The sequence below is a fragment of the Rhynchophorus ferrugineus genome, unplaced genomic scaffold, assembly GCF_030347505.1.
Source record: "Rhynchophorus ferrugineus isolate W39M unplaced genomic scaffold, kcgeb_rfMv2 rfM1, whole genome shotgun sequence".
Classification (NCBI taxonomy): Eukaryota; Metazoa; Arthropoda; class Insecta; order Coleoptera; family Curculionidae; genus Rhynchophorus; species Rhynchophorus ferrugineus.
In genome coordinates, this window is record NW_027472580.1 from 85,419,019 (window position 1) to 85,443,854 (window position 24,836).

Here is a 24,836-nt window from a genome sequence, read left to right on the forward strand (position 1 = left end):
GAAAAATCCAAAAATACTATTGCTAGATTGATATTTACAAAGATGCAACTTCACCTTGTTGAACTCCGTTTAAATTTTCCTCTACACCATTTTATTTTTGTAGGTTCTTACCACTGATCTCTGGTAACTTAAAAACTGTAAAATATACAAAGGATTCGTTTCTGCTGTAACAGCATCCATTCATAAATGCCCACGTAGCAAATTTAACGATTTACACCCTTAAAAACAAAATATTTGTCAAATAAACCTAAAATAAAGTCTTTCTCCCATTTCCTTTATATAGTTATATGTTGTTTTATTGAACTGAATTTTCGATGCTTTTTCCTCTCATTATTTTTAATTAATGTAGGCCTATCAACATAAAGATATACATTAATAGAGCATACATATATAAACAAATGGATAATCAATTGGAATTAATCTGCTATTAAATTTACAATAGCTCACATCAAGCATATTTATGATTGTGTGGTATCTATAGCAATAAAATATTATCACCAAGTCTAATTTATTCTTATTTGTTGTGGAAAATACTTGGTGCATATATAAAGCTACATAAGAAGAGGCCAAAATACAGATTAAACTGAAAATACCTTTTAATTATAAGAATTAATCTGTTTTCGTTTAATTAACCCACTTTCATGAATAAAAGAACAAAGAGAAAAACTCTAAAATCTCAGCTAATTTCTTCTTTTTTGTCTCCTAATGCAGTGATTTATTTTTTACTGGCTGTTTTTCTCTTTCCTTTGATATTCGTAATACCAACAATGTTTGCATTTTGATTTAATTTTCCAAATAAGTGTTCAGTCAATTGTTCTAAATCTTTTCTGACGAAAGTAAAAAAGTTCCCAAAGTTGTCTTTTACTGGCTGAAGTGAATTGATGTAGTTACAAACTGATAACCACTGTTCTTCAGTATCGCCATCTAGCAAATCTAACTATCTAGGAAATCTCTTGGATACTCACTCTTCAATTCAGACATTGACCTCATGTGACGTACTGAAATTGGAAATTTATAAAATATTCCCAATAACAATTAAATTACACCCTCGTACATATGTGCGCTCTTGTGAACTTTACACAGAAAATAAACATTATCATGAAATATATATTATATTTGTGGCTCAATTAATTATATAAGTTAAACTGCTTCATTGTCAGAATTTTTTATTATATTACACCATTAAGATTTAATTAGTTACCTGTCTCTAATAGTAAATGTCCTTAATCAAGATATATTGCCTCTATATTATTTATCTCTAATGATATGGCTGTATCTCTCTCACTTCTCCCTCTATTTCCTGATTAGATTTCTTGACGATATAACCTTTGCTCTTTCCGCATTGTTATGTTACAATTTAAATGCATAGTAGTTAATGTTATTCCTATTAGTTAAAAATCATAGCATGTGCAATTATGTATTAAGAAAGTAACTGCGATAATTATAGGCTAATAATAATAATTATAGACTGTCATAGACTATCTAAAACTAGACTGTCGTAAACAAATATAAATTCAAATCATTATTTTAATATTTTATGGATTTAATCGAATAAAATATAACACAATGTATAACAGGTCAATTGAAAAGTCCCCGGCCTGACATATAGATGGCGCTACTAGAATTAAATACATGTGTTTTTTTAATTAGCCCTAACCCTCAAAAGATGCGTGTATAAATTTGACAGCTGTCGGATTATTAGTTTGTGAATTACAGCATTCTGAGTAAAGCAACTTTTGTTATTGTAAAAAAATGGATAAAAAGGAATTTCATAAAAGGTGTTGATAAAATATTTCTTTTTGAAGGGAAAAAATAGAGTTGAAGCAAAAACTTGGCTTGATGCCGAGTTTCCGGACACTGCCCCAGGAAGATCAACCATGAAGGTTTGGTATGCTAAGTTTAGACGTGGTGAAATGAGCACCGAAGAAGAGGTTGTAACCGACGAAACATGTACACCATATCATTCACGAATATTTGAGTATGAGAAAGCTCTGTGCAAAGTGGGTGCCGCACGAGCTCACTTTTGACCAAAAATAACGACGAGTTGGTGATTCGGAGCAGTGTTTGAAGATGATCAAGCGTAATAAAACCGAGTTTTTGCGTCGATATGTGACAATGGATGAAACATGGCTCCATCATTTCACTCCGAAGTGCAATCCAGTCATCCGAGTGGACTGTACACGATGAACCCGCTCCAAAGCGTGGGAAAACGCAACAGTCCGCTAGCAAGGTTATGGCGTCTATATTTGGGATGTGCATGGAATAATTTTCATTGACTACCTTGAAAAAGGAAAGACCATCAACAGCGACTATTAGATATCGTTATTGAACCGTTTAAAGAACGAAATCGCCAAAAAAGGCTGCGTTTGGAAAGAAAGAAAGTGCTGCTTCACCAAGACAATGCACCATGTCACAAGTCAGTGAAAATGATGGCAAAAATCCATGAATTGGGCTTCGAGTTGCTTCCTCATCCACCGTATTCTCCAAATCTGACCCCTAGCGACTATTTGTTGGTCACAGATCTCAAAAGAATGCTCGCTGGGAAGAAATTTTCGTCGAATGAAGAGGTGATCGCCCCTAAACTGAAGCCTATTTTGAAACAAAGGACAAATCGTGTTACAAAAATGGTATCGAAAAGTTGGAGGGTCGCTATAAGCAGTGTATCACCATTGAAGGGAATTATATTGAATAAAAAAAAATTGCCAAAAAAATGTGTTTTACTATGGTAGGCCGGGGATTTTTCAAATGACCTGTTAGTGTTCGTATTGATTTGTAAATATGAACATAGTAAAAATCATATGAAATTTTTCAGATTAAAATCTGCGACAAAAACATGAAAACGTCGATTTTTAAAGTTTTCACACATTTTAATAGATTCTAATAGATGTGGGACATTACCATCGACTTCGAGTAAAAAAGATTAGGACATCCGTTAACTTATACATAACGATAACAAAAACTGAAAATGGTCATTTTTGCAATTTTCAAACATTTAAAGATATTTGATAGCTACTGGGACATTACTGTTGCCTTGCTGAGAAGAAAAACCAATCAGAACTTCCGTTAGCTTATATATTATATGAAGTGTGTCAAAAGAAACTTCTATTTTGTGGATTAATACAAAGTAAGATGTCTATAGAACAAATATGTGTTAATAAAATGGTTCTAAAATAATGTCTCCAAATATAAACCCTCAGTTTGGCGATACTCTCTTAATTACTTGTAGACAAAATATAATTCTCAACATGCCAACATATCATACACATTGCTACAAATATCAAATATCCATGCTTCGTGTTTTTTTTATTACTGAATAGGAAGATACGAAAATATATAGCTCGAAGTTACATATAAAATGAAGGAAGCTAAATGTTCAAAAATCCATGTAAAAATTAAAATACTAAAAAACTAAATAGATTCAACGTAGGCCCCAAAAATAAAACAATATATTCTTCCATGTCAATAAAAATGTTATAAACGACAAACGTGCCGTTTAAAAAACAATACCATGATCACATAAAGTCTTTGTCCTTGGTACTCATTAAATCATTAAATTTAATTTTATATTGTTTTGTTATAACCCAACAAATTCATGGAAATATGATGAAATATGAAGACACAATTCTTAAAACAAAAGCACTCGTGTATGTTGAAATTTAATACACATGGTACGACGTTTGATGTATATATTACCAAATAATGAGGAATTGCAATGACAATTTCTAATAAGGTAATTTATACACTGCTTCATAAAATATTGTATTTTAGAGTTTCTTTTAAATCCATAATATAAGATTAAGGGTCCTTAACATTTCTAGAACATTAATTAGTCAATGTTTTGTTCAATAGAATGTTATTATTTAATTGTAAAGTCAAAAGTGACAATTTATCACTGATTTCAGATGACCAAAGGTGATAATCAAACGGAGGTACGTAGGTGAAAAAACTAAAACAAATTGGGGGAACAGAACTACTTGTCGTTGAATGAACTATAGAGTTTGGTAAGTAATTTAAAAGTAAATTGACACTCTAGACACCATTTTTAATACATAAAAAAATTTTTAACTATTTTTTTGATTCTAATTATATTTCGTATTTTGAGAAAAAGGCTTTGTTATATTAGCGTTCATTCATCAGTTCATTTTTAAATTTTAACCTTAGTCGTACTGTTTTTCAACTAATATTAACTCGCGTTATATTAAGTAAGAAATTAAATCGCAAACGCTCTTTCTTTCTTTTTCTTACTGAAATAGACATATACAGACATAGTCAGCCATTAACAATAAACTTCCTAAATCAGTATTCACATGTTGAAATCGATATATCATCGTTTAACCTAAGCTTGTTCTAAAAATATTAACACCATTTATTAGAAATCCTTATTACTAAATACCACACCAAATACCAAATAGATTTCAAATTTATTAAAATATCATGAATAAACACAAATATCATAAGTTAATACCACAATTTCTTGTACGAGTACGCCATGTTATTACACCAATCCTTAAATTGTTATAAATTGTAATTGTTAATTGGTCGTGCAATTTGTACCGAACCATCATCTACAAAACATAACTGGGGAATGTCAATGAACTTTTTTGGCATTGAATGGACAATTTTTAAATTAAACTTCTATTCTCGTGTTATTGTTATTACGTCTTGTCCATTGTTCTTGTGTTATTTTATGTCCTACAATAAAACCCACATTCACAATATTTTCTTAACTAGGTTTATATTATCTTAATATCAGTGATATCAACAAACAGTGAATTTACTTATTATATTTTTATATGCCATTAGTGAAATAATTTTTGTGAATTTATTATTTTAGCGTGACAATTGTATATACTTTTCAAAAATATTGACACATATTGATGCAATTTCGAATTGGCCTTGAAAAATCTACATGTATGAGACTCATGTGCCGATCGATCTGAATAAATGCTAATTGAAAAGGGACAATATCTGATGATGAATAAATAGGGTGAGTCTCTAGAGTCTTACCCCATATATGTAATTTCTCGTGGATACTTCAACATATGCCCAAACGTTGTCACTTTCAGTTTGCATAACGACATTTTATTCTTCAAAATCCATCATGCGTGATGAGTGGTTTTGTTCAAATTATTTTTTGGTGACCCAATTGATATCATCATACAGCAATACTCAATAACACTTAATAATATTCCTTAAAAATTAAACGGAGAATTCGATGGTAATTCGATTTTCATAGCTATTACGTAACAAAAATGTTGTTTACACTACAACTAAATAATAGATAATAGAAAGGAAAGACCAATGACAAGAGCTTAAACGTGAATATAGTGACAATAATGTCCGATGAGATACGACATACATTCCATCTTAATCCGTCAACATTAATTCACAGTCATACTAGATCTTTATTTATTTTATAGTAATTAATCATTACCATTATTTGTTATTGTAAAAAATATACTTTCATCACTAACGAAAATACCTTTTTCCACATGCAATTGTTTATTTTCAAACCACTTTCTACTTTAATAATTAAAAGGATAAAACAACGCCAACTATGTTTTTGCTACCAAGTAATTAATCGTTTCTTCTATAGGTCATTAATCATTGAAGTTGTGTTTGGAATATTTTGTTACAACAATATTTGGTGACAATATTTTGAATTCGTATTGCTTATTTAAAAAAAAAATTCATAAACTCTAAAAATACGTATATCATAGCCTGAATATAATACTGCCATGAATGTTATACATTGACGATGAAATTTTAATATGTTAAAATAAAAAAAAAAATTGTATTTTTTGAAATGAGTATCCCTACATATTTTCAGCTTCCATCTATTCCTATAGTTATCTTTGGACTGTAAAACTGTTTTGATGTTTTTCTTTTAGATTAGTCGCGACCCATATAATCTTCTGAAGGAAAACATACTTTGTTATTGAATATTGCGTTACTTAATCTAGGCTGCGTAGAAAAAGCTACCTATATTATTTTACCACAAGATCTTGTTCTCCCTTCAAAACCTGCATTAATTTAATTTTATCAAAATGAAAATACAATTTTTTCATAGTAATTAAGTGAAGCGTCAACTTAGAAATAGCTAATGTGGCTGAATGTTTATGTAACAGGTCAATTGAAAAGTCCCCGGCCTGACTCATAGATGGCGCTACTAGAATTAAATCCATATGTTTTTTAGTTAGTTAGCCCTATAAATTTAATAAAAGTTTGACAGCTGTCGGATAATTAGTTTGTGAACTATAGCATTTTGAGTGAAGCAATTTTTGTTATTGTGAAAAAAATGGATAAAAAGCAGTTTCACGTGTTGATAAAATATTGCTTTTTGAAGGGAAAAAATACAGTTGAAGCAAAAACTTTGCTTGATACCGAGTTTCCGGCCACTGCTCTAGGAAAATCAACCATCAAGGATTGGTATGCTAAGTTTAGACGTGGTGAAATGAGCACCGAAAATGGTGAACGCAGTGGACGCCCAAAAGAGATTGTTACCGACGAAAACATTTAAAAAATTCACAAAATGATTTTGAATGACCATAAATTGAAACTGAATGAAATAGCAGACACTCTAAAAACATCAACTGAACGTGTACATCATATCATTCACAAATATTTGGGTATGAGAAACCTCTGTGCAAAGTGGGTGCCGCGCGAGTTCACTTTTGACCAAAAACAACAACGAGTTGATGATTCGGAGCAGTGTTTGCAGATGATCAAGCGTAATAAACCATTTTTGCGTCGATATGTGACAATGGTGAAACATGGCTCCATCATTTCACTCCGAAGTCCAATCGACAGTCATCCAAGTGGACTGCGCACGATGAACCCGCTCCAAAGCGTTGGAAAACGCAACAGTCGGCTGGCAAGGTTATGGCGTCTGTATTTTGGGATGCGCATGAAATAATTTTCATTGACAGGGGTTATTGGACCCTTTGAAAATTGGAAAAAGAAAGTGCTGCTTCACCAAGACAATGCACCGTCCTCACAAGTCAGTGAAAACGATGGCAAAAATCCATGAATTGCTTCCTCATCCATCGTATTCTCCAGATCTGGCCCCCAGCGAATATTTCCTGTTCTCAGATCTCAAAAGAATGCTCGCTGGGAAGAAATGTTCGTCGAATGAAGAGGGGATCGCCGAAACTGAGGCGTATTTTGAAGCAAAGGACAAATCGTACTACAAAAATGGTATAGAAAAGTTAGAGGGTCGCTATAAGCAGTGTATCACCCTTGAAGGGAATTATGTTGAATAAAAAAAAATTTGCCACAAAAATGTGTTGTATTATGATTCTTCGATTGACCTGTTATGGTTGGAATATTAACAAATCTAAATATGTACAGCAAGATTATTTATTTTGCAACTAATATTGGCACCACAATTAAATTTGAAAAAAAAACTAAAAATAACAGACATTAGCGGTTGTGTAGAAAACAGCTCTATTTCCCAATTAAAATACAGATTATGGTTTGTTGGAATTGATGCAATTCGCCCTAAGATCGGTTCACATTCTTTAGAATTGCCGAAACTTGGACATAATTTAGTATTAGAAATTAATAAACATCCTTTATGTACAAAAAATGGCACAATCACATTTTATCATTCGCTCAGAATATCTCAAAAAAAAAGTTTTAGGGTGGTTATATGGCTGGTGAATGGAGGTAAAACGAAATGAAACACTGGTGTTTACACTATGTGACCGTTATTTATTGAAGTCGTATAAAAAAGGTTAAATTATAAATCGGTAAAACAAATAGGCGAAGCTTGGGCAGTCGATGGTGGCACATCTAAACTGAATTCTGGCCAATGACTGAATGATGGAAGGTACCCTTCAATGTACCAGATAAACGTCTCGGGGTTGCCAGATATCCGTTATCGTTTCCTGTTTGCGCTGCTAGCACCCCAAACATTTAGTGCGTTAAAAATGTCTGTATTTGTATCGAGTTAATCGCATTTGCGGGAAGCTCGATTCTACTTTTATACTTCACTTCTCAGAAAAAGGCAGCTAAATGCCATCGAATGTTGCGTGAAACTTATGGTAACCATGCTCCATAGAATTATTGCATAAATAACTGTTACTATAAAAATTATCAATAAAAAACTTGGGGATATGCACTTCTTTGAGGGGTATCAGTTCAGTTCATTCATCAGTTCAAACACTGTTAGGTCCAATGAGACTTCCAGATATTGATTTTAAAAGAATACTTCCTGGATGTGGGATGATTCAATGTTGATAATACCAAGGCAAGGTGATAAGAATGGAAACAACTAAAGGTGGGTATATAATTAGTATAGGGTAACTGTAGAAAATCGCATTGTAGAGTGTTAAAGATGTATGTGTGCGTAATTGTTCATAATATATATGAGCGTTTGGTTAAAATGCACGAGGAGATAATGAATACTAACTGATAATTTTATCAATAAAAATGTACACAAATAGTAACAGAAGAAACTAAGCAGAAATACAGTGATATCAGAATAATGTGACAAGGAAACACAACGACGAAGGAAATAAGAACTAAATATAAAAAGGTAAATATCCTCCTCTCCTGTAACTGTAACTTCCAAGTTAAAGTCCTTCGATAATATATAAATTTCATTACAATTATTTACATCATAATATTGCTTTATGCCAAAGTTAAATAAACTAAATTTTTTTTTATAACATCTTTATTAGATACGCTTAGTACAATCTTAATTATTATTATTATTACAATTAATTTATTACTACTTTTCCTATGTGCTTGGATTAATTAGCAAGCAAGACGAGTACGAGAAAATACATCAGTATGTATTCCTCAATTATAAAATTATAATTATTTATTAATTATTAACTTATAGCTATAGTTGACACTAATAATACACACTAAATGTTCACACAAGTTCATATGGTTTTGTTCGTTTCAGTCTCCTGACATCCTGTGCGTTGTCCAGCAGTTGTATTGCTTCCACGTTAGAATGATTTAGTAATCTTCTTTGGTGTTTCAAGGCGAAATCCTGCACAACTTCGCAAATCCATTTGATTTCCAGGTCATCGTGCAGTTCTTCATTGGTTACATAGCGATAGGCATTGGTAATCAATCGAAGAATCTTGTTTTGACAGCGCTGTATGACTAACTGATTTGAATATTTAGTGCAACCCCATATTTGCACCCCATAGGTCCAAATTGGCTTTATAATTGTATTATAGATCAACCTCTTTGATTTTAGATCAAGTTGGGAGTATCTTCCGACTAACCAGTATAGTTGTTTTATTTTGGTTCTAATGTGTTTTGCTTTTTGTCTAACGTGATTGTTCCAATTTAATCTACCGTCAAGATGGATTCCAAGGTATTTTGCTGATTCTGCTTGAGAAATCGGGCATCCATTGAGTGATATTATTAAGTTTTTATTATTTCGCCTTAATGCAAAATTAACGTGGACAAATTTGGAGCTATTAAGTTGAATTTTCCAATCTTTTGTCCATTTGTAGATTTTGTTGACTGCCACTTGCACTTTTTCTATTGCCCTAGGCAGAGATATATCTTTTGCCATAATAACTGTGTCATCAGCAAAGGTTCCAAGAAGTGTTTCTTTTGTTGTTGGAATGTCAGCAGTGTAGAGCAGATACAGTAGAGGTCCTAAGATGCTAACTCCAGCCGAGATATTTTTAAATGTCGAGAACGCCTTTTCGTGCGATACTCTAAATTTTCTTCCGAATAAATATGACTCCAGCAATTGACAATAGTTACGCGGTAACAATTTGCTCATCTTACAGATTAATCCCAAATGCCAAACCCGATCAAAAGCTTGTGAGACATCCAGGAATATTGCAGGGCAGTATTTCTTTTCTTCAAACGCTCTTTCAATAGCCGCAGTTACTCTGTGCACTTGATCGATAGTTGAATGGTGATTTCGAAAACCAAACTGAAAATCTGGTATTGTTACCAAATGTTTAACACATTTATATATCAGCTTTTCAAATAGCTTTGATATTGCAGGTAGTAGCGAAATAGGCCTGTAAGATTCGACTTGTTCTGCAGGTTTGTCAGGTAAATAAACTAAATGTCAAGGTTAAATGCGGCAACATTGAGACGTTTTGACGTCATAGATTGAGATGAAGTGGGTTCACTGCTATTTTGGATAGACATAAATACTAAAAAGTCATCAATCATTTTTTAACAATAATAAACAAATAAATAAAATTAAAACAAAAACAAATTATACGCAAGCAACGAATACGAGACGATAACAGTAAAACTAAATCCTCTATACCGGGCGACCAACGTTTATTCACGTTCGAAACGCCGAAACAATCCCCGATAAAGCTCAAATCGAGACGGCCACGGTGAAGGGATCAATTTTTCGAACGAAACAAGCGCGAATCGTCGACGATCGACGCGCGTTTTTACGGTTGTTAAGTTTTCAGCGGCGAACAATGAACCGGTATTAATAAAAATGAGGTCGGCGCAGAGATAAACGGGAAAAAAATCGGGAATTAACTGGAACTCGCCTCACTTACGGGCATTATAAGGTGCATGAACTCTTTTACGCTGCAGAACAGACAATATTTTAAGCGTTAGAGATCGTTAATTAGTTATACCAGACGAGCCGTTTCTTCTGCTACGTTCAAACGAAATATGGTGCAACTGTAAATTGACTGGATTAAGTACGGAAAGTTTGTATTTTATAATTGTACACTGTTCGTCAGAGAACGGCACACGGGCTAATTATGTTCGCAGGATTTGAATTAAACTGAATTATTAATAACTTTGATTAAAAACGATCGACAATTGAAGACGATAATATACACTTTGGCCTTAAATTATTTGACAGCAAAAAACGAATATAACAAGCCTGGAGTTTATGAGCATAAATGAAGCTGGTTTCAACAAAATACCAGAAAAATGATTAAAATTTTTTTGACATTTTAAAAATAGTAAAATCTTCAATCAAATTTTGTCGTCGCGTCACTAAAAAGTCACTAAAAATATCTCCGAAAGGGTTTAACTTTAAAATATGAAAAAAAAACGATTTTTCAAATTTCGAGACTAGAACATCGCCTAAAGTTATAAAAAATGTCATTTTGACGGACACAGTTAATGTGTCTATTCAATATATACAAATACCACTTATTGTCCCGATACCTAAGAAGCGATAAAAGAGACTAATAATTATAGAGAGAAACTCTGTTGTGCACAACCACGAAGACATACGTACACATTATAGAAAATCGCCTAAAATCAGTAGTAGATAAGTCGCTAACTGAATGACAGAGGAAAAGGCATTTGACAGAGTAAGAAAAGAAACATTCTGGCTTAGAACAAGAGGTGTAAGCAATAAAGTTGTAAGAACAATTCAAGAAATATACAGTAGATATTCAAAACCCAAGCAGCAACTAAGACAATGCGAAAGTGTAAGATCAACCGTGTTTATAATATTAATGGATGAAGTAATAAAGAAACCTCAATTAAACGAAAGAGAAATACATGTTAAAAAAATATAGAAAAATATATTTGCCTGTAGGAGTTTTGCAGGTTATGTAATAATAACGACTAATGATAGCAGTGACTGTAAGCCAGAACACCTACAGAGAAACTTAAAACACATAGAATATGACACTAAGAAGAGATGGAATGGTAATGAATAAAAGCAAAATGAAAGTCATGGTGGTGGCGGAGCCCGAAGAAATAAATATACAAATTTAAGATGAAAAATAGAACAAGTAAAAAAATATATATGTATCAAGGCTATAAAATCAGAAGTAATAGATCCCCTGGATGAAAATAAATGCCAGGGTTGGAAAAATCATGAACTTGTGCTTCACCAAAAATAACAACCTATTACCTCAATTCCCTATATGCCAGAAGATACCTGATGGTACTAAAATACACTACATGGTAAATTATTGTGCAATAGGTCTTGGCAACCTACCTCAAACTTGGCTAAATCACTCAAAGATGCTTAAGCAACCTCACTTGTAACATTGATCAAACATCCTTCCAAGTGTTCATCAGCATTTCTTTGGGTTAATACCCGACATCCCATCTATTCTATATTTCTAATCTTATATGGAACTTGAAATTGGACAAAAAATTAATGACTGAAGAATATTCATTGATATTTTCATTATGGGGTGATTCAACAGAATGATAACAGGCATAACCTCAGAAGTTATAAGCAGCAAAGGATAACATTTTGATTAATATGAAATAATATTAGAAAATAAAACTGGATATATTAGAGAAAAATATAAATTTGGTTGTTGTTTTTCATTTGCTAGTAATATCCAGCGCATTATCGCTATATTAAACTAACAATGGTTTCTTTTTGTTTTTAACTTGACGATCTTCAACACTATAAATAATAAAATATTAAATGGCTCAGAAAGTCTAAACTTTTTAAAGAATTTCTTCTCATACCATCCTAATACTGTACCACCTGGATAACACTAGAAAAATATGTATTAATAAAGCGTTAGTTATCAACTTTATTATAAAATGATCACATGAAGAAGTAGACGTACCTACAAGAACTGTTAATAACACCGAATGGGATTAGCATATTTAAGATTAAGATTTCTAGTAATTCTTAGAGATATTGGAGTAACATCTCTATTCGACAACAATGCCTAAAAATCGTGATGAAGTGTGTACAAAGAGAGGGCTCTGTCATTAGCCTTAATTATTCTTTATTTCAGTCGGTATAAAAAAGATACCAATCAACAAAAAAGATGACTTGACAAAAAAATATGAAATAACTTTACTAAATCGCAGCAACGTGACAGCAATACAGTGCTAGTAGACAACGCATAGGAAATCGGAACATTAAAGCAAACCAAACCACATAACCTTGTGTTACACTTAGCTGTAGCTCAGGTAGTCTAATTTAATTGTAATTTGGAAAATACATACTGATGTATCTAACCCCCTTTTATATAACCCCCGCTTATTTATTGATGAAATTACAACAGAAATAGTAATACATTAATTTGAAAACAGATGTAAGATGTAATTCAAAAAATTAGGTTCGACCAACCATCGGTTATACATTGAAAAAAATCTATAAAAACCTACCTATATAAAGGTTCGTATTCCATCGTATTCTCCAGATTTCGCTCCGTGCAACTTCTTTTTGTTTCCGAAATTAAAAAGTCTCTCGCCGGATAGAAATTTGAGGCGAATGAGGAGGTTCACTTTGCAGACCTCTAGAAAACGTATGGAGGATGCTGAGGAATAAATCATCACTTTTCCAAAATTTTCGTTTTTCTCTTGTAGACTAAGTACTTATAAGAATTTAAATGCAATCAATAAAACCTTGACAAAATCATACTGTCAGTTTCCGTAAAAATAAATAAATTTCAGCGTATTTATTCAACATGAATCATTTATTTTTATTAGCAATAACAGACATTTACCTTGCATGAAACTAAAATATATTTTACTTTTGATACCTTGAAGAAGATCCGCACTACTCCGTAAATACTGGTAAGTGATATTTTTATACATGAGGTTAATGGTATTCTGAGTAGCATTTAGTAAAAGTAAAACGATTCAGACGTATTTCAGCTTGCGCTGAATCTTAATAAGCACAAAAAGTAAACCCCGATGCAAAATACGCAGAAATTTTCGATACGTCCTCATTTTGAAGAATGTGGAGATACGAACGTGCCCCGGCTTTCCCATCACATCGTCTTCCATTGTCCACTGGATACGTCTTTGTAATTATTTTCACATTTTATACCGGTTGTTTTTGAGACAACTCCCACCGAGTGCCATAATCTCAATTACGAGCAAGTAGTTATCATAAATTTATATATGTCATGTATCATCATTGTTATATTTATGTGCTTGTTAACGGATGGAAGGGCCAACGAACTTTATTGATAAATAAAGACACATTTATTATTTTTCCCATTAATTTTTTGTAAAATATCCATGCAATATATTCACAAAGTTGCAACGTACAATCATATAAACAAAATTAACATAATAAATCGACTGAAAAGTCCTCGGTTTGACCTATAGGTAGCACTGTTGATTAAAATGTATGAACTTTATGGATATTAAAGAAAAAATCGGCCTATCTTAGTCTTTGATGTAATAATGTTTATATATTAACCATTGTTACTTACGTCTTGTGATTTTCCTGTAGCTTCTTCGTTATTGTCTTCGATTGCAAGAATCGCAGTATCATCAGCAATGTAGCCATCGTGATATATTCCATTTGTGTAGAGTAGGTAAAGAATTCATCCCATTACACTTTTTTTGGTACACCTGCTTTTTAGCCTTTTTTATTGAAAAGTAGACCTTCCACTTGTTTGACTCTAAACATTCTGGCTGTTATGTACGACTTTAATAGTTTAGTGTGTTATTTTGGTAACATTTCATGTATCTTATGAATAAGGCCGTCGTGCCATACCGTCCATGGCTTGTGCTACATCTAATAATATATATGAATCATCAGATTTTTCAATTAGATCTGTTATTTGTTGCACCTAGTCAATTGTGGAATGCTTGTTAATAAAGCCAAACTGGTTTGTGGGTATTAGGTCTTTTTTATGTATTGGCCATTTTATTTTATACATCTTGCTCATCTCCGAGGCAATTTATGGTTGCCATTCCAAAAGAATAGTTCCTCCTTTGGGTTAAACCTTTGAGTAATTTTTTAACTTCTTCGAAATCGGCTGTAATGCAACCATCCAAGTGATTTCAACCCTTCTTTGACTGGTATTGCTGTAAGTCATATATTTGAACGTATTATGAATTTTTTCCATAAATGCACACTTCAAGATGACCATTTTTATCGATAGCGATCCGTGATAACTGTTTCTCCAAGTTTCAACAGTTCATAAAATACAAGACCAACCTGGTTCCACCATCGATCAAAGTCATTTAGCCTCACAGTCGATCGATCGGTTTCACCAGGTGATATCCATAATTTCTTCATAGGATAAATTTTTCAGCAACCGTTACTATTCGTTGCAGAAATGGCTTCCTTTCATACATTTGAAGCATCATTTCACTGATGATTTTTCAATTTTCTAATGGCCTTGATTGAATAGCCAAATTAACTTGATATAGATTAAATAATAATTCAATTCAGGTGGTACCCATCTTCATAACAACGTTCACAAATTACGACTCGGCTCACATTCAAATTTTCTGCCAATTTTTCTTGAACTTATGTTGGGGTTCTTCATCCAATAGCTTTTGCAATACCACATCATCAAACATTTTTGATATGCCAGAACGTTTTTGACTTGAACGTTGAAATCACCACATTTAAACTGACGAAACCTCACTTCACACATTCCTATGATTGGAGCATGCTCATATCAACAGTCTCTACTAGCAGGAACGTAACGTCTATAGTTTTGAGCAGCTAAACAACATTCAAATATAATTATAACTTTTTAAAACAAATAGATACAAAAATTCGCGAAAATAAGATCCAATTTGCAAAAGAAAATATCATTATCCATCAATATAAGGTCCCTGCTCACACAAGTCAAAAAACATTGCTAAAGTTCAACATCCATCTTATTCGTCATATTTAGCTCCATTTGAATTCTAGATTTTCTCACACTTACTGAACACCGTAACTTTCTGGCAAAATATCGTTTTAGGATCACTAATTATTCCATAAATTATGATAACAATATTTCTAGGAAATTTTATTTTGCGTATTAGGTTATCTAACTTATCAAAATTTCAATTATAGAATTCTTGTATCAAATGGTTACAACCTATGACCATTGAAACATTTAATTATATTTAAAACATATATATTTAGCGAAAAAATACATTTATTTATCATAAACAAACGCACTTTGTTTCTATTTAAATATATTATTAATCTGAATAATCACAATTTTAAACATGCGAGATGTTGAAACTCTTGAGAGAAAAACATATGAATTGGTTGGACCACGCACATCCTATGATGATGACATGTCTACCAATTATGGAGAGGAACGAAGGAGATTTCAGTTTTACACATTACGAAATTCCGCAGGATATTCTAATTTATTAATAATTAAAATGTGTTAATAACCGTCGAATTTTGTTTTAATTAATTCATAAAAGGAAACCAACTCAACATTCTGTTTAAGAGACTCAATACACGTTATTTAAAACAAATTACTATTACTATAAATCGGACATTGAACATTACACTCTGGTAAATCATATGGAAGAAATTTAGTGGATCTTATTGATCATGATGCATCTATTAATGATCAATAAAACATTTATGTGGAAAAAATAAATATAAATATAAGGAAAAATACCGTGGAATCATAATGAGAGTCCCGAAAGCATTATATTTTGCGAGGATTGCTATTGAAGTTTCTGGTCTTGGCAGTCATCTGACATTTTCATTGAACATTTAACATTATTCAACATAACTTACTTACTACATAAACATTTTGTAATTTGATGAATGAGGATAAGACATAATCTGACTGACTAGTTTTTGTGACTAGAGTTATTGTTGTAAGTAAATGTTTTTGAAAAATACTCAAAATAATCATGAACATATAAGTATGAGCCTGAAACAAAACAGAAATCAAATATAATCGATAATCGGACCAAATGGGTTCTGTATCTTTGACATTATCAGCCATGTAGCGACAGTGGTGCTAACGAAACTAACTGTTAAAGAAAAAGTAGAATGGTCATGTCTGAATAATAATCAAACATTTGTTTGCCTTTGGGGAAATTTCGAAGCCAAGAAGAAGAAAGGTTCACATGAAAAGTGACAAATTCATTTTTGATCATCATTTTTTTTTCACTATAAATATAAAAATTAACACGTGTTTAGGTAAGTTATTTATGCTGTGGCTGCAGACTGAATCGCAGAAAAGTGGATTTCTTAGATAACATTAGGTCTGGGATGAAATCACTGACTTCAGTTTGGATCTATTAGTATAGTTTACAATGTTATGCTTCAAAAGCAAAATCAAGTAACCTGGAAGGTCCGCTAAGCTATGCTGTTGTGCTTACATCTCATAATTTTCTAGAGGATTGAGACCTGCAAAAATGTAACATAATAATAGACCGAAGCAGACGGGACATTCTGGTATTGAACAGTCGTTCTTTCGTTGGCATGTTTTATTTTATTCCTCCTCTAAATGATAGGAACAGCAAAAATTATAGCTCATTTATTTTCTTCGGTCATTTCCACAGGATGCACTACTTAACGAATATCTCCGGATTTGGCGCATGCTCTATCCTACATAGAAAACCATAGAAAAGAATATACTATATTGCCTTGCTTTTTTTAATTGTGATACATTCTTTTCGAGTCGATCCAGTAGATGAAATGGAAACAACAACAAGTCTAGAATATTTAGATTTTGTGTTACATTAATAATTGTATAGGAATAATTGTTGTTTTATTCTTGGTGGTATATAAAAAAGGAGTAAGTAAATGCAGCTATATACCGCATGCGTCAAACTTGAATTATTCTGTTTCAAAAATAAATGGAGCCCAATATACGCATGCGTCAAATCCGGAGATATTTGTTAAGTAATGTACCCCCATTTTCACAGCCGGTAGACATTTGGAACCTGTATGCACAGCCATGACTGATAATACTGGTCTAAATAATACTTATAATAGTGGTAAAATCAGAAAATTTCGCTGTACAGTAATAAAAGCATGTCCAAAGCAACGCCTTATCATAAAATTCTGCAATATCTTCAACTGAAATACAAGAAAAGCACTTCAAAACACCGACTGTTTAGGATATAAGAGCTTATCCATTAAATAATTACATTTGTTTATTACAACGTATGCATATTTAGTAAAAACAATCTATTTTTGAGCTCAAAACACTTTTATTATGGGCAGTGTAACTGATAATATAATTTATTTGCTGGATCATGATGTGTAATTATTGGCTGTCCGAAGACCTTTTCAGTTTTAAATCATTAAATTATCACATTATCAATTAAAAATAAATGATCGCCGATAATCGAGGATTATTAAAAATCGAGCTCTACATGAAAGAACTGAACTTATTTCGTATAAATCTTTATTTGTTATATTCTGTTTTCGTATAAAACATGATCGCAAAGATTCAATTCATAAACCGTGAAGCTATCAAGTCCTTCAAAGCATGTGGATGGAAATATTGCTAAAAATATCTCTTCGACATCATAGCAAGGAACAGTAGTGACTACATTCAATGGCGCATGTTCAGCAATCGCCATTTTACAAGCTCATCGAGAGCTATGTCAGTTAAATGCCGCTGAAATTGGTGATGGGTGTGAGATTAGTGATATATCCATTATCACTGGCTTATTTATATCTGATATTATATAGTTTCTGTGCTGCGTGTTATTCTCAGTTTATCGTTATACATACATTATCTGAGTTTATTAATTTATACATATGATGAATGGTGAATATTTATGCTATTTTTCAGTTTAATTTTACAAATTGGATTTAATTCTGTGATAAATGCATTAGATATTCGACTAAATTAAGCCTGTGGAAGTAAAAGTTCAGAGAAATATACGTTGATTTTCTTTGGATGAGTGAAAACTTTGAACAGGAAACATTCTCGAATGTGAAAAGGTAACAATGGAAGAATAACAGGTGCCTATGTTCAAAAATTCGAGCACATTTAGTAAGAAAAGTGTGAGAGGTATTAAATTCTTCAGTAATATTTCCTATATAAACTTTGGTTTGTTATTGTAATATTAACATATTGATAAATAAATTATATTTGTTATCGTACATATTGTTTAATTTTTTCTTATTTAGAAGTAGTTTTTATACTACTTTGTAATATAATCTATACATAGATAAATAAATTATATTTCTTATCGTACACTTTTCTTTTCCTTTCTTTCTATAATAAAATTATTTTAAAATGAAATACTTTTATAACCATTTCTTGACATTATATTTAATATATTATATAAGATGACAATTCTACCAATAAACTGCAAAAAAAAAATTAGGTTAGTTAATTTGCAAATCCAAAAAAATATGTTATTATATATTATATTCTTTAAATATACATACAATCTACAAGAACTGGCAACATAGCAATATCAAATTTTAAAGCGCAGACCATGCGTCCCTATAAGTAGACTGTTGTGTCTGGAACTGGGCGTTTTGAAAAGCCTTCAAGATCTATTTCTTTAAGCTTACAAGTTCAGCTGAAACATACTGATGACATACTACAGGTATAGACTACTAGTAATCAAAATAAAATATAAATAATCCTTAATATTTTAGTTTAAGCCGAAAAATGATTATTACAACTTTCCGAAATGTATGAAGATCCTTTCTAAATTATTAAAAATGAAGATAACCGACGAACGATGGTAAGTATTTCACTTTTTCTGACATCCTCAAGCCCAGTTACCCACTTTCCATATCTAATAAGCTAGTGAAGAACTCTTAAATGTCTCTACGCCCGGAAATTGTATCGCTGTGATATTAAGCGAAATTTATTAATAATTAACGGCACGAAAGTACTGCTCTATATTTTGCGTTAAATTTTTAAACAACTAACATCGCAAAAACAAGCTTAACGATGTATTCGAGAATGTTATAGATGTTTATTGAAACGACGAAACATAAAAAAATGGAATAAACGCAATAAATTCGTGAATGTTACAAAAGAGAGGCTTATTTAAAATGATTGGTATACACATTTATTTTTATTAAAACTGATATTTTCATGCTTTTTCCTGTATAATGTTGTTCTTATCACAGCTATTGGTTTACCACGTATCACCTTTATATACTTTTAGTAATAAAAGAAACAAAATTAGTAAAAAAGTAGTGTTAATTTAAATATTAGGTTTATTAATGAGCTAATACGTCTTTTTTTGTGAATTTTGTAATAACCAAAAATACAATACTGGTTTATTCTCATATAAGGAATGTAAATTAATTGACACGATATTTTCGAAAATTCAAGGCTTCAAAGTTCGTAGTTGATCGTTAAGTATTACCACGTCTGTTATAATGTTTATGTTTATATATTCTTAATATGCAGATTGGAAAAATTATTTGATGATTTTCGGCATTTCCTAGCTTAATCGCTTCATTTGCAATCAACAATGATGACACATAAATGTTTCTAGATATGGATGAAAAACAGATAAATGAAAAATGGATCATATACAAACAGTCCGACAATTATGAAATTGAGAAACTAGGCGATATATAGGTAGTGGAATTTATTAGATTAATACTTATTCTATTATCGAGCATTAACAGATTATGCAAATTTGATAATAAGACATCAGCTGTCATATTCTGTCATGTTCATATATTTCAGATATTTAAATTTGCCCACTATTATTTCTCTACGAAGCTAACATACAGTTTATCTTTCTTCCGAATGTAATAATCAATATTATGCCTACTTGTGGCATCCCCTCCTTGGCCAATATCCCAATTTTCCCCCTTGGACCTTCACTACCGCCTTCATAAACATATTTTTATATCAATTTTATCAAAAAGAACTAAACTAAACAAAAACAAAATTAATACACTTCCTTACCTTATTCGGTCCAAGTTCTGTGAACTTTTCCACTCTCACCCTGGCCACAAGCACATATATACCGATAGCTCCAAATCTAGCAGCGGGCTTGACAGTGAATTTGTGGTGGACAACCGGGCATTCAGTTTCAAGCTTCCTGAACAGAGTTTACACTTCGCGATATTCAAAGCTTTGTCCTACATCACAACACAATCCTTCAAAGAATGGCTAATCGCAACCAACTAACAAAGTGCTCTCGATTGTTTCCTGGAACAGAAGTTCAAGCATCCCCTGGTCCCGACTCACCGTTAATCATCCGTACCCTCTATCTCAATAGGATCAGCACAAGTTTAATGTCGATCCCTTCTGACTTTGGTATACCGAGATAGCAGCAGCATAGCAGCCTTCTCTCCCCTCCTCATCATGGATATTTGTGTCCATCCACTGACCTATCCCATTCGCTTTTTGTTTCACAAATAACGAGGTACAACGTCGTTGGGTACAAAAGACTAATGACAACAGGTCTTTGAGGTTAAATCTGATTTATTATCCTCTCTTTACGTGCCTTCCCTTCGTCACCATGCTGTAGCTTTGAATCACTTGATGATTGAGAAAAGCCTTAACAGGAGAAAATACAAGCAGACTCCTCGGATTTCTACGAGAAATCGATTTTCTCCATAGAATCTAGCCTATGTTAAGTATAGTGTTTCTGACCAAATATCCATTACTACTTCCGTATAGGTGCTGATGTGTGTTGTCTGGATAGAACCTCTGATTCGTTAAGGTTGTGATTGTAATCCTGTATTTGTGTTCATTTTTAAATTACTTTTAGCCAGCGTGTTTATGTCAATTTTGTTTATTTATTAATTTATTATGATGTATATACTTTATGTTTGTCCCCGTCCCCTTTATATTATCACCGTACTATTGTATAGTCGCAAAATGACGACCCGTCAAAGTGACAAAAAAATATTATGCCTAAATAAATAATTATCGTAGGTGCCGATTTTTTATGTTTTGAAAAAGCTATAATTTGGATAATGAAAATAAACCAGGATAAGACTGGATGTCTTCTGGGATGATTTCTAAAGTTGGTCACTCGCCAGTCGGTAGGCTTAATGCTGAGGACCGTGGTTCGGAGCCCACGTTAAACTTTAGGCCCAGTCCAGATAAACCCATAGTTGGTAAAAGGAGACTTTAAAATATATATAAAAAATATATATGACAACCCATGCAAAGAACCAATTGTAGTAACTGAATAAATTCGCATGAAATTAGTAGTACTACCCACCGTTAGCTACGCCTTTTTCTCATCTTTCAGTTTGCCAAAACATTGTTGTTACAAATGGCCGGGTGTATGTACGGAGAACCCCAAAAGAAGCCTACGGTCCGGATTGCCTACTTCCTAGAGCTAACCATTATCACTTGGACGGCAATAACGTTATACTTATTTACATTACCGGAAATAAATATCTGGACGCCCTCATACTATGACTAGTACATTGATGTCAAACATCAATGCTATATTTCAAGATGATAACACATCCATACACACTACCAAAAAGGTACTGTCTTAGTTAGAAAAATCGGAATAACATATTATCAAACATCTTGCCTGACCAGCACATCCTCAACATAATTGACCCGAACAAAAATAGAACATACCGTTGGAAGCTATCATGCATTCTACGAATTGCAACTGTTTTGAAAGCAAATGGTAACTCAACAAATCATTTATCCATCCAGAAAGTATATAAACAAGCGATAAAACCAATTAATTTCAAATGAATCTTTGAAAAGTATTTAATAAATTTTTCAAACAAATCCATATTCACAGTGTAAGAAAATAATGAATTTTGCTATACAATGTCGGATTTTATTAAAAAAAAGTCACGAGTTTTTTCCCAGGCCCCAATGTTACAATAAAATCTTCATTGTTACCACGCATTAGCTTAATTCCTCATAACGCAGGCAGCTACAGGTATTCCATCGCATCAACAAGAACAGCAAGGCATACAGGTTAACGTATGGGCTACAGCGTTAGTATACAGTAATCTTCACCGATTCCATACTCTTGCTCATTCTCAAATATCTCCAAATTTTCTGCTTCCCTGCCTATAATTTCAGTGCCTAGTGCCCACGGGTTGTGGTTTATGAGAGTAGTAGTTAGGTGGTATTTTTTGTTAATTTTATGTTTCCATTATTCCTTGATTAATTTATATAAATATCTATTATTAACAGAGAAAATTAGCAGCACACAATACGCGTGTAAACTATGAATTATAGGTAAAATGTTATAATTTAGTGACACTAATTTTGTGGATTGTTAAGGAATAAAAGTTTATACTAAATAATACAAAAACTGAGCAATATGACCTAGTTTGGTACTGCTGCAAATGAAAGATACTTTTTTAAATTTATTTATTACATTGTTACTAGTCATTGCAAACTAACCTACAATTTGTCTTTACATTAACATAAATTTAGGTATAGGAGGAGGATTCATCGGCCATATCGGTCTCTGGTGTAATAATATTTATGTATTAACACCAATGTTTTTCTATTAAATGCACCTCACTACACTACGCTACACAAGATCAAATGGTTTGATTTTTTTGAGTCTGTGTCTTGTTCTTCTGTTATTCAAGAGTTGTATTATTTCGATATTGACATGAGAATGGAGTCCGCCCTGATAACTCCTTGAAATTCTCTTGATTTCCTGGGTGACAGTCGATATCTGAAGGTCACGATCTAAGTAATCAGTCGTGTAGTACATCGGTGCACCTACAACACTTCTCAGGACTTTGTTTTGGAAACTTTGGAATATTGGTTTTCGCGGAACAACCTCAGAATTGTATTCCGTATGTCCATATAGGTTTCAACATTTGCTTATATAATAGCAATTATTATGTACTGATAATCTTGATTTTTTTCCAATTAACTTTCTTTTTCCTTTTCTTTTTTACATGTACAGCGAAGTTTTACATTAAGGTTCATTCCAAGATATTTAGCGTTGTTATTTCATATTATTTATTGTCATTGGTTATTGAGCTCCTGATTATACGTGAATTGCACATGCACAGATTTACATTCGTTAAAGTTTATTTTTCCAAGAATCGCAGTGTCATCAATAAATGTAACCATCGTAATATTTTCGAGAGTAGTAGAAGAAGTGGCCCCAATACACTTCCTTGCGGTATACCTGCTTTAGCTTCTTTTCTTGTAGTTTAAGCTTCCTGGTGTTTGACTCTAAATATTCTGCCTCTAATGTGAGATTTTTCTGTAGCTTATGAACAAGGCTGTCATGCAATACCTTATCGAAAGCTTGTGCTACATCTAAGAATATAGCTTTTTACCTTCAAAGGCTTTTTCAATTACATATATTATTCTATGTACCTGATCAATCGTAGAATGTTAATTAACAAACCCAAACTGATTTTCTTTCTATTTTAGGTTTCACCCTTTTCAATAGGAGTCTTTCAAATACCCTAGATATTACTAGTAACAGTGACTATAGGCTTTTATTTCATTTCGAGATTTTCAAGGTATTGGGATCATGATAATTTCAGTCCTGTTATTAAGTTATAGCCTGACGATTTCTTTGAATTAATGTGAACCTTCATAATTTTGTTTACTTCTTTGGGCGTGACTAGTTGAATCATTGAATTGTCACATTCTAAGTTCGGTAAATTGTACTCAATATCAGTTTCCTTTGGCTTAAAAGTTTCTTCTAGATGGTCAGCGTAAATGAAAAACATTAAAATATGATTTAAAAAAATCAAAAGCATAGTATGTAGTCTGTTTTTTTTAAAGAGAAGCAGCCCTATAACAGCTATAACAGCAAAAATATGAGTGGAATTGGTGAAGATTAGTATATGCTTACTTCGCCTCTCGCGACCGCTCCTCTAGGCAGCAGCAACAGCAGCCGCCGACGACGCCTTCGTCGTCGGTTTCTATCAACCTGTAACTGTTTCCGTTTTAGCGGACGTGCGGCGGTCCGCCGCTTCGTCCCTGGTCCGGCCTCCGTACAGAAAGAAATTAAAACGTCCTTTATGAAAATGACTACGCGCGCGGGGTCGTCTCTCTTCGTCGGCAGAAACTGGCGCACGGCAAAGGCTCCTTCCTCTCCTCCGTGCAGAGTTGATTGACCGGTCATATTAGAAACTCGCAAAAACTAAACGGCTCGATCACCGCCTACCATTCAAACCGAAATGCACTGGCCGATATAGTTTTTTTTGTTTTCTTGTCTTTGCGAATTATCGACGATGCCACGAAGGTCGCTGATTTGTCTCCGGTGATGCTTTTCAATTGCAACTATCCGTTACTAATGTTTGACGT

At 32.7% G+C, this 24,836-nt stretch overlaps 1 protein-coding gene and 1 long non-coding RNA gene across 5 annotated transcripts in view; both read right to left on the reverse strand.

The window, feature by feature from the left end:
- LOC143191328 (uncharacterized) overlaps nucleotides 1–24,836 on the reverse strand; it is a 144,538-nt gene that overhangs the window by 100,943 nt on the left and 18,759 nt on the right. The window lies entirely within an intron of this gene.
- Nucleotides 685–2,861, reverse strand: LOC143191427 (uncharacterized). Its single transcript, XR_013004501.1, has 2 exons — nucleotides 1,969–2,861; nucleotides 685–1,830 (listed from the first exon to the last, which is right to left on the reverse strand). It is a non-coding gene; the product is annotated as an uncharacterized LOC143191427 (long non-coding RNA).